This window comes from Amia ocellicauda, chromosome 13 (genome assembly GCF_036373705.1).
Source record: "Amia ocellicauda isolate fAmiCal2 chromosome 13, fAmiCal2.hap1, whole genome shotgun sequence".
Classification (NCBI taxonomy): domain Eukaryota; kingdom Metazoa; phylum Chordata; class Actinopteri; order Amiiformes; family Amiidae; genus Amia; species Amia ocellicauda.
The window spans coordinates 36,036,518-36,049,212 of record NC_089862.1 but is presented as its reverse complement, the minus strand read 5'-3'; the positions used below and the strand labels follow the sequence as shown (position 1 = coordinate 36,049,212).

Here is a 12,695-nt window from a genome sequence, read left to right as displayed (position 1 = left end):
TGAGGAGAGTGAACTGACACACAATAACCAACACAACCAAGAGATACTTGAATGCGCAAGCGCACACGGTCCGCCCCGCTCTCGTCGCCGGTCTGAACTCAATCTGCAAGCACCCCCCACCTCCGCTAATTTAGACTGATATAATTTGTATAAAAATAATAATAACGTTTGTTTGCATTTTAATAAATTGGAAAGCAAAGCAAACACATGCAGAAAGTATCATTTTCTTTTTATTAAGATGGTGAAGTGGTTCAACAGTTGTATTATTATTATTATTATTATTATTATTATTATTATTATAACTATTTTGTATTAACAACGTGCTGTAATTAGAATCGAGACGCGACAGTCAGAGGAGAAATGTCCCCGTCTAGCAGATAACCCGGCTATGCTAAAGCTACCTGAATCTGTACCATTTTATAGCGCATGTGTTGCTTGATTACTGTTACTTGTGTTATTGTTGTTATGTGACAGTAAATCATACTGTGTATATGCATATATGTGCTCTGAGGAAGATAAGTCGAAACGCGTTTGAGACATCGGTGAATGTGGACTGCTTTTAGATGGGAGCTGCTGTACCATCCTAATACAATACGGATAATTGTTCTATATAAAATCCCTCACATTTAAGATTCATTAAAACTATTGTAACGCCAGCTATTTTTAAACGTATGTATATATGTATGTATATACATTTTTAAACTTATGTATATATGTATATATGTATATATGTGTATATACAACATAACACACATAATCACACAACTGTAATATGTTGCATTCTGCATATATTTACCATGACAGCCTGCATGTAGTATTTGTTAGTTTTTCTTATTGAAGGATTAACGAAATACAATGTCTTTGGTCTTATTTTGATAAAATTTGATTGGATAAAAACAAGAAATACCGAGATATATATCGTGTATCGCCCAAACTTCTAAAAATATCGAGATATTATTTTTAAGTCATCATTGTTCAGTCTTACACAGGTCATTTGTGTAATAATGCTTCTTTATATTGGCTAAAAAAGCACGTATAACAATTAAAACAATGTGAAAAAAATTGTGGGTAGGAAACTATGATGGTACTTCCGTATGTTTTGCTGACTTTCTTTCTTTTATGCGCCAGCTCAAAAATAGGTACATAAAAAATTGATTCCACATTGTACGTCTGTCTCTGAACAGCTCAATGCTGGTGTCTACCTGCATGAGATAAGTAACAATTCCACGCTGCTGGGTATTCTTTTATTCATTGTATCTCCATGTTGCCTTTATTCAAGAACATACTTTTCAATCTGCAAGTTGCAGATGCTTACAAAAATGAATTATATCATACTGTGATCAGCTTTGGAATAAATCCATTTCAGTATCTATTTTCTTCTTTATTTTTCAAATTCAGTGTTATTTTTATTATTATTGCATTTATTTTTGCATAGACATTTATTTTAACCAGGGATTGGGGATGAATAAATCCCACGGGACGTATGAGAACTAAAATATTCAATTGGTACAAAGACAATGTTTTGTTCAGTTTTCGTGTGAAAGCACAATACACAGTTGCTTTTAGAAAATGCCATAAATAGTGGTCAAAAAACATTGTTTGTCTATGTTTTGCATAGAGTTAACAATCAGATAAATCCACACTGATACTGTTTTAGGCAGCTTAATAAGAAAGCTGACCAAAACATCATTTGGTATGAGATTTTTGTATGTTTTTTTCTGAACAAAGAGTAACTTCTGGTCCTGGGGACCCACTTTTAGCCCACAGTTGACAATCAGCAGAATGGGGCCACAGGCAGGGAGGTGGTAAAGCGTGAAAAAATACATTAGGCGGCACACAGCTTGAAATGAGAGGGAAATACGCTGTTCCACTATTTTGAAATGCAAAAGAACAGTATGTCAGGTTAAATTCTGTTCAAGTATGTTAAGCTATCACTTTAGAACTTATAGTGCCCTGAAATACTTTTGCTGTTCTGAAGTCTGCCTTCGGGGTGTAAAAAGTAATGCTTTTAGCGATTGTCACTGCCTATAAAGCTTGAGCTGGTGCAGTTGTTGTCAAAGCAAGACCTTTGCATTTAATGAATACAAATGTAAACCATTACTAATCTCAAGGTTACATTGTTCAGAATGTTCCATAAGGGGATTGCCACCGTTAGCAAGTTTATTTCACATTGCAAAAGCTTGTAAAAAGAAAACAAAACTAGCAAATTCATACGTGAGTTATGTATTTATGGAGAATGCATAGTATACTATATTGTGCCACAGTACTGGGCAGTAGTCACCCTAAACTACACCCAAACCCTAAGAGTGTGAGACTGCAGGAGTGAAGGCAATTACTGGTGCAGACCTTTTGCTTTGAACTGTGGATTTGGATTGTGATTGGACGTGTGTGTTTAGTGTGTCTTATGTAAGTGTTTATGTTCACAGAGAGGGAGCATCAAGTAGTGAGAGTGTGTCATCCTCAACACCTGTAATTAATCTCATCCTTTGCCCCATATCTCCTTGACCTCGTGTACCTGGGTACTGAAACTCTAATACCAAGTTAAGTGGCTCCACCTGTGTGAAATTGTAGTGATTGAATTGCTTTCAGGATAAATTCAGCAGTTCCTGTAGGTTCCCTCTGCTGGGTGCTGTAATTCAAAGCAAAGACTCAACAATATGTGCTGGGACAAAGTTCCTCTTGTAATATAAAGATTAATAATAATAACTTCTATTTAGACTTTAAAATAGTTTAAATACCCTCTAGGAGAACTAGGGGGAAAAAACTGAAAAGTAATAGTGGCAAAGCATGTTCCCTGAAACCCCTGCATATTGGGGACTGTAAGCCCTTGTTTAATTTGGCAGAAGCACTTTCAGGAATTAATTTTCTTTAGTCATGCTCATATGACACTGCACAGGCTAGACTGATGAAATAGCAGAGAAGTTGTGTTCTTGGAGGCTTAAGCACTTAAATATTCCACTTTCATTGCAGCTAGAAGTTTACTGATTAGATTATCATACATTATATGAGGATTGGTCTGCCTATCAATTCACTGAAGCCAGCGAGGCCACAACACCCCGAGCCTTTGGTTCCTCTCATTAGCGGCTCCAGGTGATGGAATGTGTCATTTGAATGAGTTGGAACAACAATTTAGTAAACCGAAGAGCGGCTCGGGGTCTGTGTTTGCATGTGTTATCCAACAGTGACATGTCATGGACACTTCCATTGGGTTTCTTTATCCACGTTGTTTTGTACTATTGCAATTGAAAATAAATGATTGTAACTTACCCTTCGATCTAAATTCCTAGTCTTTATGCACTAAATGAGATGAATAATGGATACATTATGCTAAACTTGAACTTACGGTTAGGTCCATAAATATTTAGACAGTGACATAATTGTCATAATTTTGGCTCAGTACACCACCGTAATGGATTTGAAGGGAAACACAATGTGCTTTAAGTGTAGACTTTCATCTTTAATTTGAGGGTAGTTACATCTAAATTGGGTGAACGGTGTAGGAATTACAGCCATTTTATATGTGGTCCCCCCAATTTTAGGGGCTCAAGAGTATTTGGACAAACTAACATAATCATGAAGTTTCAATAATGTGAATTTCAATACTTGGTTGCACATCCTGTGCAGTCAATGACTGCCTGAAATCTGAACCCATAGACATCACCAGATGCTGGGTTTCTTCCCTGGTCATGCTCTGCCAGGCCTGCACTGCAGCTGTCTTTAGCTCCTGCTTGTTCTTGGGAAGTGTTGCAAATGTGTATTTTTAATATAACTTTCATATTATTATTGTCTATCATTCCCTCTCAAGCATACAGGTACTCTTCAAGTTACTTGTGGCTCCCAAGGTGAAGTTAGGTTAAACGTATTTAAAGCCAAGTGCAAGTACCTAAATCACAGATCAATCCTCACATATGAAAGAGACCTTATTCATTAGATGCCTGACTTGAAAATACATATTGTTAAACACAAAGGTATAAAATACTTTTTAAAAGACTATATTTTGACATGAAAACCAGTTTTGTATTGCACTTTATACATTTGCATCACCACATCAAGTGGATACATCGAAACCTCACAATACTGGTGCGTTTGCTAAAGGTGCAGCAGTGTATCTGTGAGATCTGTGTCTGTAAACCACAAGTTTGCAGATTACAGACCTCAATCACAGTTAATTCCTGACAAAGAAAAAACGAAAAGTGAAAAAAAATCAAAAACTTTCAGAGATAAGAACTGCAGAACGGAGGCAGCTGTTCTAATGGACTCTGTGTTGAGGTGAGACATCTTGAATAATTCAAAGGTTTTTCTATTAGGCGCTAACACTTTCAAAAGCAAAGCAAAATCGCTAGGAAATGTATTCTTTTAACATTGGGCTGCACTCTTGAATAGCCGTGTTGATGCTCCCTGGCAGTGGATGAGTTGAGAGGTCACACTACACAATTTAGATTTGTCTGCATGAAGAACAGCGGGAACAATGTGTAATAATGTTTAGCGTGACATTACTCGCCTGGGAACCGGTCTTTTAGTTTAATGGGTTTGTCGTTCGCTTGGGCTGTGTGGATTAGACACTTGACAGTTTGCTTATGACAGTGCTAAGGATCTGCGATTTGACTGCATTTGCTGCCTGTGCAACATGTACTTAATAAACCAGTACACTGTCCAGAGTTTCCAAACCATTAACATATATACAGTGCATATAGAAAGTCTACACCACAAAATGTCCACCTTTTGCTGCCGTATAGTCCGAAATTAAAATGCAGTAAAATAGTTTTCATCTTCAGTTATCTACACATCTTACCCCACAACTTCCATGTGTCACAAACAGTAGTCTGGAATTGTTTTAGAAAATGAATGTAAGCAATTGACTTCAAAATCTCAAAGCAAAGACTCAACAGTGAGTGCCGGAACAAAGTTGTGGAAAGGCATAGATTGGGTGATGTTTTATGAAAAATATATATGAAAGGCCTTGAATATCCCTTGGAGCATGGTCAAGATGATTATTAAGAAGTGGAAGGTGTTTGGCACCACCAAGACCCCTGCCTAGATCAGCCTGTCCCTTCAAACTGGATGACCGAGGCAGAAGGAGACTGACCAGAGAGGCAACCCAGCGGCCAGTGGTTTTTATGGCCAAGACTGGTCAAAGTGTGACAACAATGTCTCAAGCACTCCACACATCTGGTCTCTTTGGTACTCAAGAAAAGCCCACCTTGAATCTCTTTTGAAGTACTCGGGAGAATCTGTAGCTCTCTTTTCCCCTATATCACTGATTTTTACCACAGCTGTTTACCACACAAGTCTTGCATCTGTTGGCTAGGAAGGCTTACACATGGCTTTCCCACACTTTTGTGAAATATTCACCAGGTTTCCCAGAGATCTTTGCGAGAATCATTTGCTCATCAAGGAAACAAATTAATATTAAATGACTGTACGCTTTCCGTTTACCCTAGTACTTAAGATTGGCAATGTGTTTCTAGTTTTTCCTTGGTATTGATTGGTGGACACGCTCTCCAAGTAAAGTGTCACATTAACTCGGCTAAATGTCATTCAGCTTTACGAGAGGAAATGCCACTGTTTAAGGTCAAGTGTCAGATAGGCGATAGGAAAGTCATGCATATATTACTTCTACAGATAAAACCGGTTTTAACGTATCTTGACTTCAAATGTTGACAGTATAATCAATCAAAAGAGATAGGAGTGGAAAACCGTGGAAGACAGAGAGAGGATGTCCTCTTAATTTCATTATTTTATCAAGAGGAACATCCTTTCCCATAAGTGCTCTACCTGAGTTTCATTTTACCATCTTTCTTTTCAATTGACAGACCCCCCCTTCCCCCCCAACCAAACAGCTCGTCTCTCTTCTACCTCTGAAGCGATACAATGATTTAAAAGCAAACATAATACGGCTGAAGTTTGATTGACAAGGCTGTGTTCTTGGAGAGAATCTGGGAAATGTATTGCACATTCGATACGATAAACAAATAATAATAGATCTCTACATGAGTACTCGGCGCTGTTATTTATGAAATGGAAATTGTCAGAATATATGATTTGGCTGAAGAAGGTTCTGTTGTATCAAGAAATCTTTGGAAAAAAATGAGTGCCGTCGCCGCACAGTAAATTCAAGTGGAGTTTACTGGCTTGCTCAGACTGCGTGCGGCACTTCAGATTTGCAGTGATATACTCTTTTTATTTGTATTTTTCATGCATTTCCCCGATACTTGACATTAATGGTATTGTAGTTGAGCTTTCGGCATAGAATAATATAAATGTATCAAAGCAGTCTGGTTTGTAATGCGAGGAAACGGTTATCCAGCATATTAAATTGTTAAATATGACCTTATCAGAATAATTTTTCACTCTACAGTTCTCCAAATAAACCAGATGTTTTTGCTCCACACCTTGGCGCGATGCCTGATTTGGCGCAGATGAGCACCTGAAACCTTCCACTTTAATGTACTTACAGATCTGTTATTATACCTTTTATTTTTTTATCCCAAATCCTCGATTGTGCACTAATAACCTGTTACCAGTTGAACAAATTAACTGCAGCCTACACTGGCAACAAACCAACTCAATGAAAACATTTATGTTCCCACCCTGCTTGAGCCACTCAACGTTTGAGCCATTCTCAGAAAACTGGTGAACAGAATGGGAATGTACTATTGTCAGTTCCAGCAAATGAGTAATTAGATAGGACACGAAATATGCAAACTCCTTGAAAAGTGTAAAGAGTAAATAAACAGGCTTTATTCTTGTTTTTTCATATTAAAAAAGTGTTGTGCAAAAATAGCTGTCTCCCGTAAAAGGCATACATGTTTTATTTGTTGGGATATGATTATATTCAACTGGGAAGATGGCTTTAACAGTTAACCTGATTGTCATTGTCGTAAAAAAAAAACGATGTTTTGCTTTAATTAGAGAGGTTATAAATAGCCAATATCACAAAGACTGAGAAGGGGAACGTAAAACAATTGTGTAACATTTACTTTGATTGTTTTGACAGCCATTCTGTGGGTCTTGATTTCTTACATGAACAACACAAAGAAGAAGGTGAAGGAAATTGTGCCAAAACTGTGGATGTACACAGTATGAAAATGAATAAATAATAAACACCTGCATTGGTGGGTTAAAGAGTAATCTGGTTCCTGTCTTACAGTATCATTATAATCAGTATATGAATATATATAGTATAGCGCACACATACTAGGCTATAAACTATCCATCTACAATATGTACAGTAACCATTCTGTTTTTTAAATGCATTATAAATATACATTATCATTTGTTATCCAGTGAAAAACCAAACGAGACTCTGGAGTACAAGAGACTGCCAGTGTAATAAAACAAGCAAACCAAAAGAAAAAAGTTTAGAAAAGAAACTTTGTTTTATAACACTGATAAACTTAAACTACTAGAGGTGAAAGTTTCCACACCTACCTTACAGATGCCAGTTTGACCGTGACAAGCTGTAGTGCAGCACATTTTACACTGGATATTACACTATAGTTTCACACTCGTTGAATTAATTAATTTTGGTTTCCTGCAGTAAGTTCATGAGGTAGCTGGAGTAGTTTCTCCTGTTGTGACTCATTGCCACAAACAGCCGTAACAATATTAATGAAACTGCGCTGTGTATGTAATGGTCATACAACATAAAAAACAGCAACTGTCATATTCAAGCAGATAGCAAAAAACATTGTTAACCACTAGCAAAATCAATACATGACGGATCCAAGTGCAATAGCCCTTGGGATTTCTCTCGGATATTAACTCGGCTGTGTGTATAAGTATTTATTGCTGAAGGTAGTGGTATGCGGCTCTCTGAGATCCGGCTTGTTTTCATCTTATTGTAAATAAACACCTCTACCTTTAGAATAGGTTATAATAATATGTTTCAAGAGTTTGACATCAAATCATATTTCGCTTTGAAATATAAATGTGTAACGAATTAAAACCTAATTTATTTTATCCAAACATTATTATTATGATTATTGTTGCTGTTTGTAGTGGTGTTGGTGGTAATGACTATAATATTTATTCCAATTCCGTACAGTCTGGGGAAAATTCATCACTAACTTTGTATATTTATTTTGAATATATTAGTATATTGCTTTGTTTTGTGCAAGTACTTTAATTAGAAACTCGCCTACTCAGTGCCTCTCCGTGTAAGAAGTTGCTAACACAATTAATAAGCTGTCAAAATCATTTTATGGATCACAGGGGGTTGTAAATGCTGTTTATCACTTTAACAAACAGATTAATGCACACTAAAAAACATTGATTTATTGAATGGATTAAAGCCCCATGTAATCTGCGCAGGTATGACGTTGACGCAGGAATAGAACAGCAAATAGCCCTTTTCAGCACATTTGTATGAGAATTCAGAAAGATAGTAAGACCCTTTTAAAGTTACATACTCAACAACGTGTCCCTTTCAACGGTTAACATATTTGTGACATTTTAATGTGAAGGGCAAAGCTGATATGTGTGTGATATTTAAATCACATGTTTATAACACTGTTATAACTGTTATTGTGATATACAGGGCTTATTACATGAACCAAAATTGTCAAGCCGTAGTTCAAGTCACATGCAAACTAATTTTTTTATTTAAAATCTATTTTTAAATGGTTGCAATTCTGCATAAAGATCACAATTACTGAATATTAAATGTAGCTTTGTGGGAGCCAAAAATCTCTTTACACCCAGACGATATCGCACAACATGGAAACAATGCTTAACTGGTTCAAAACCACAAATCAGCTGTGTAAAGAGTTGAGGTAGAACATATCCAGAACCAGGATTCCCCACCACTGATTTACTGGGACTTAAATGTTTTTTGTAGAACAAGATGCTGTTATTTTAGCATCACTTGGAGGGCAAATGGGTAAACAAAATGAAAAAACTGGTGAGTTATCATTCTCATTCAAGGAAAATCTACAGTCCCCAACACGTTCCAGTTTGTGTTTCAGCAATAGGATCGCAAAGCATCAAACGCTTCAACAAGAAACTGTCACAATTTCTCACTAGCGGTCTTTGAAAATTAAAAGCAAACATGGTAAATGTAGATACACTCTCAACTCCCCAATTACAACCCCGCACAATTACACAGACACACACACACATTGTTATACTATTATATATGGGAATACATACGACTGCAGGAAAGGAAAGCATTAAGAAAAATGGAAGAGACTTAGGTTTTACTAATGATTAATCATATGGAAGATATAGATGTGTATATGATGCATTTAGAAAGAGCTCATAGAGAAAGTACACTACAATAAAGAGAAGAGAACAAAAGATAATAAATCAATGAACAGTTACTCAGCAACCGGATCATGACTAAGATGAGAAACAGCACCTGCATATTGGATGATTCGGAAGGTTTGGCCTACAGTTAAAGCGTTGATGCAGCCCTTAGTGAAATAATCCATATACTGTAAATACTGTACATGTTCAATAACCGCTACTTCAAGTACAGGGTCACGATGCTAGTGAAATAAAATCAGTAGTATTAGAATCATAACCCTTTTTTTTGTTCTGTTTTTGTTTTTTGCATTGGTCAATGTGACTTGTCAGATGTGGAATCACTTCTAAACATCAACATGCTTTATGTGGTTAATTCGTGTTTTTTCTGTGCTTGTAAGTGTTCGCATGTTCCAATGACCTCAGACTAATGTGGCCCTCTTTTGAAGTGGGGATTGAGTGGCCTGTTTCAACTGAAAACAGAAAGAGGAGGTAATTTTTAAAAGCAGGCGATTGTGTCAAATTTAAAGACATTGAAAATATCCAGCCAGTAAGAAACTGTTCCAGCATAAATGTAGAAGAACAAATGAACGCATAGAATGTGATTTCATTTTTTTTCAATGTAATTTAAAAGTTATATAACTATTCAAATAAAATAAACAAATAGGGTCACTTAGCACTCCAACCATAACTATTCTCTAAAGTTTGTGATTGCATGCAGCAATTGTTTCCCAAAGCAACAGCAGAGAGCTTTCAGAGAGGGGCCTCTTTCAGTGAAACAGGTTTTGTGATTTGTTACAGCTCTGTGAGCAAAAACAGGCCCATAAAGATGCATTCAATTTACTTGACTGTCTTAAGTAAGAAAAACACGAGGGCGGGGTTGATCAAGAACAGCCATTAAGGTGCTAGATTGTCAGACGGCACAATGGAAGTGAGCTATGACCGTGAATCTGCGATGCGCCATGCTTATCAAGAGCCCGGAGATTAATGAGTTCTGGCCTATGCAGCGGGAAAAGGTGTCTCTCTGGGGAAGTGCATCAGTGAAAAGCTCCACTGGTGTTTCCAATCCGTGAAGTCAAGAAAAAAGAAAGCACCTACAGCCATGACGTGCGATTGATTATTCCTGCTGACTCGATTCTTTTGCTTCAGTTTTATGAATTGACTCAAAATGCTTCTGCTGTTGTTGTAGTGTTCACTGATGCATTGAATTGAAATAAATAAACCCTGGTGAAATCTGTTGATTATTACAATATACTGTGAATGGAGAGAAACTAGAAAACGTGTTCCCTTGGTAGTTGTGGTTACATATGATGCACAGTAACACATTTTCAAAGCACAGCTGTATTGTGCTATCTGAACATCTAAAATGGCAGTTCTTCATACATTCAGCAAATGCTTTCGTTTTTTGCTTAAGATGGTCGAGAAATAATACTCACAGAGGAACCTCGTAGGGCAGTAAAGATGTCGTCTCTTGCAGCTGTGAGTAAAATACTTGTGAAACAATTTCTCCATGAAGTGTTGCGATCACAAACCCTAGTCAAATGATATGTATGATTGCAATACACAGTGAAACAATTACTCTCACGGTAGCAAGACTATCCATTTGGAAGAAGGTGTAATTGGACACTGAAGGTTATTCTGTGTAACATGAGGACCACTGCTTCAGTGCCGGCAAGGAAACCATTGACAGGAGTACATGACAGCTGTTTTCTCTCACTTTCCTAGAACCTTTTATGTGTGCATTACATTAAAACAATGTAATACAGACTATAACTCTACGGGCCATACAGCACCGATCCAGGCGTCCCAATGATTGGAAATTACTTACCCAACTTGCACAACCCAAGCACTGGCCAACACATACATTTAAGGATGAACATGCAATCATCTCAGAAACAGCTCTATAGAGTGCACAAAAAGCAGCATAATGGTCTGCCACCTGATTGAGACAACACTACCTCCTGCATCCAGCGGGTTATCAAGCAGTCAGTTCCTGCACAGACGTTGGTGAAAGCAAAGGTTGGATGATTACGATCAGTGATTATCTAAGAACATTATATCGTTGATTCTCTTTATAGCTCACTCCGGTTTCCTCCCACCATTCAAAGACATGTGGGTTAGGTTGATTGGTCTCTCTAAACTGCCCTGTGTGTGTGTGTGCGTGTGTGTGTGTGATGCCCAGCGATGGACTGGTGTCCCATCCTGGGTGTATTCCTGCCTTGCGCCCTGTGCCTGCCGGGAACGGCTCCAGCTTCCCCCATGACCCTCGCCAGGATAAGCGGTTTAGAAGATGGATGGATGGATGAATGAATTCTCTTCACATCTTTGGCATCTGAGAAAGGTGTGACAGTTCAATGCAGGTTTAGTTTGCCTTCGCTCTCCATCCAACTGCTGTCTTTAATGCGTGGCACAGGACTATTCTGTGGAATTTCTTACAGTAACTACCCTGGTCTGCCCGATAGTGAACACACAGCTCAGAAGAAATCGTTCATGAGTATATTTTTGCACATCTTGTTGCACTGTACTCTTCCCTGTGCTGAAAAACCATCACTTCATAACCACTGTAGGACTTCTAGAACCATCTTAGGCACAGGATCAACATTTCTTACCATGGCAAAGGAAGGAAATCCAGTTTTCTTTTCCATCACAACTATAACAAAATGGCAGTTCCTCAATACGAGAAGAGTTTCATAGGGGAAGCACTTCTCCTTTTTCATTGCAAGGAAGTCAGGCGAGAGGAGAGCTAAGAGAGCAAGCAGCATTTTGTATTGACAGACCAGTTACCAACCCCACTTTGTTCGAGACCCCACTTCGGATTGAGTGACCTTAGCCTCGCTAACCACCCCCCATCCTGGACGATGAAGTTGAGACACAAACAGGTTGCAACACCCGTGCATTTTGGGAAGCTATAAAGTGGCCCAATCGCCAATAGGGACAGAGATATAGGGCTAGATGATGGGAAATTTACTGTACAATCTAAGTTTAATGACATAAAAATTCTCAAAGGCATGCATCTTGGCTTTAGGTTTTTTTGCAAAATTAATGTTCAATTAATACGAAGCACGTTCCCAGACAAAACGACAGTGATGGAGAGTATTGAGGTATCCATCACGAATGAAGGAGTCAATAGTAAGAAAATGATTCGGTCTGAAGATTTGACTATTAATCATTCAGTCTGTTCATAATTGAATACGCATGATTATGATTATTGTATGTATCATCATAGGTGATACAATTAAAAATGTAATTATTGCCGCTAAATTCCTAGGTAACCAAGGTAACATCAATTAGTAAGATGGAAATGCAAAAATATATCAAGTACAAGCACGTATGTGTGCGCGTGTATTTATGTATACATTACTCTCTGTATATTAACATCATTTTTCAAATTAAATATTTTACAAAACGGTAATTGCCTCTGCAGTGTTATTGAAGTTTGAATCCCGCACTAC

General features: G+C 37.6%; 1 protein-coding gene across 1 annotated transcript in view; it reads left to right on the top strand.

The window, feature by feature from the left end:
- The window catches only part of LOC136766894 (leucine-rich repeat and immunoglobulin-like domain-containing nogo receptor-interacting protein 2), a 322,297-nt gene that overhangs the window by 60,749 nt on the left and 248,853 nt on the right, over nt 1-12,695 (top strand). The window lies entirely within an intron of this gene.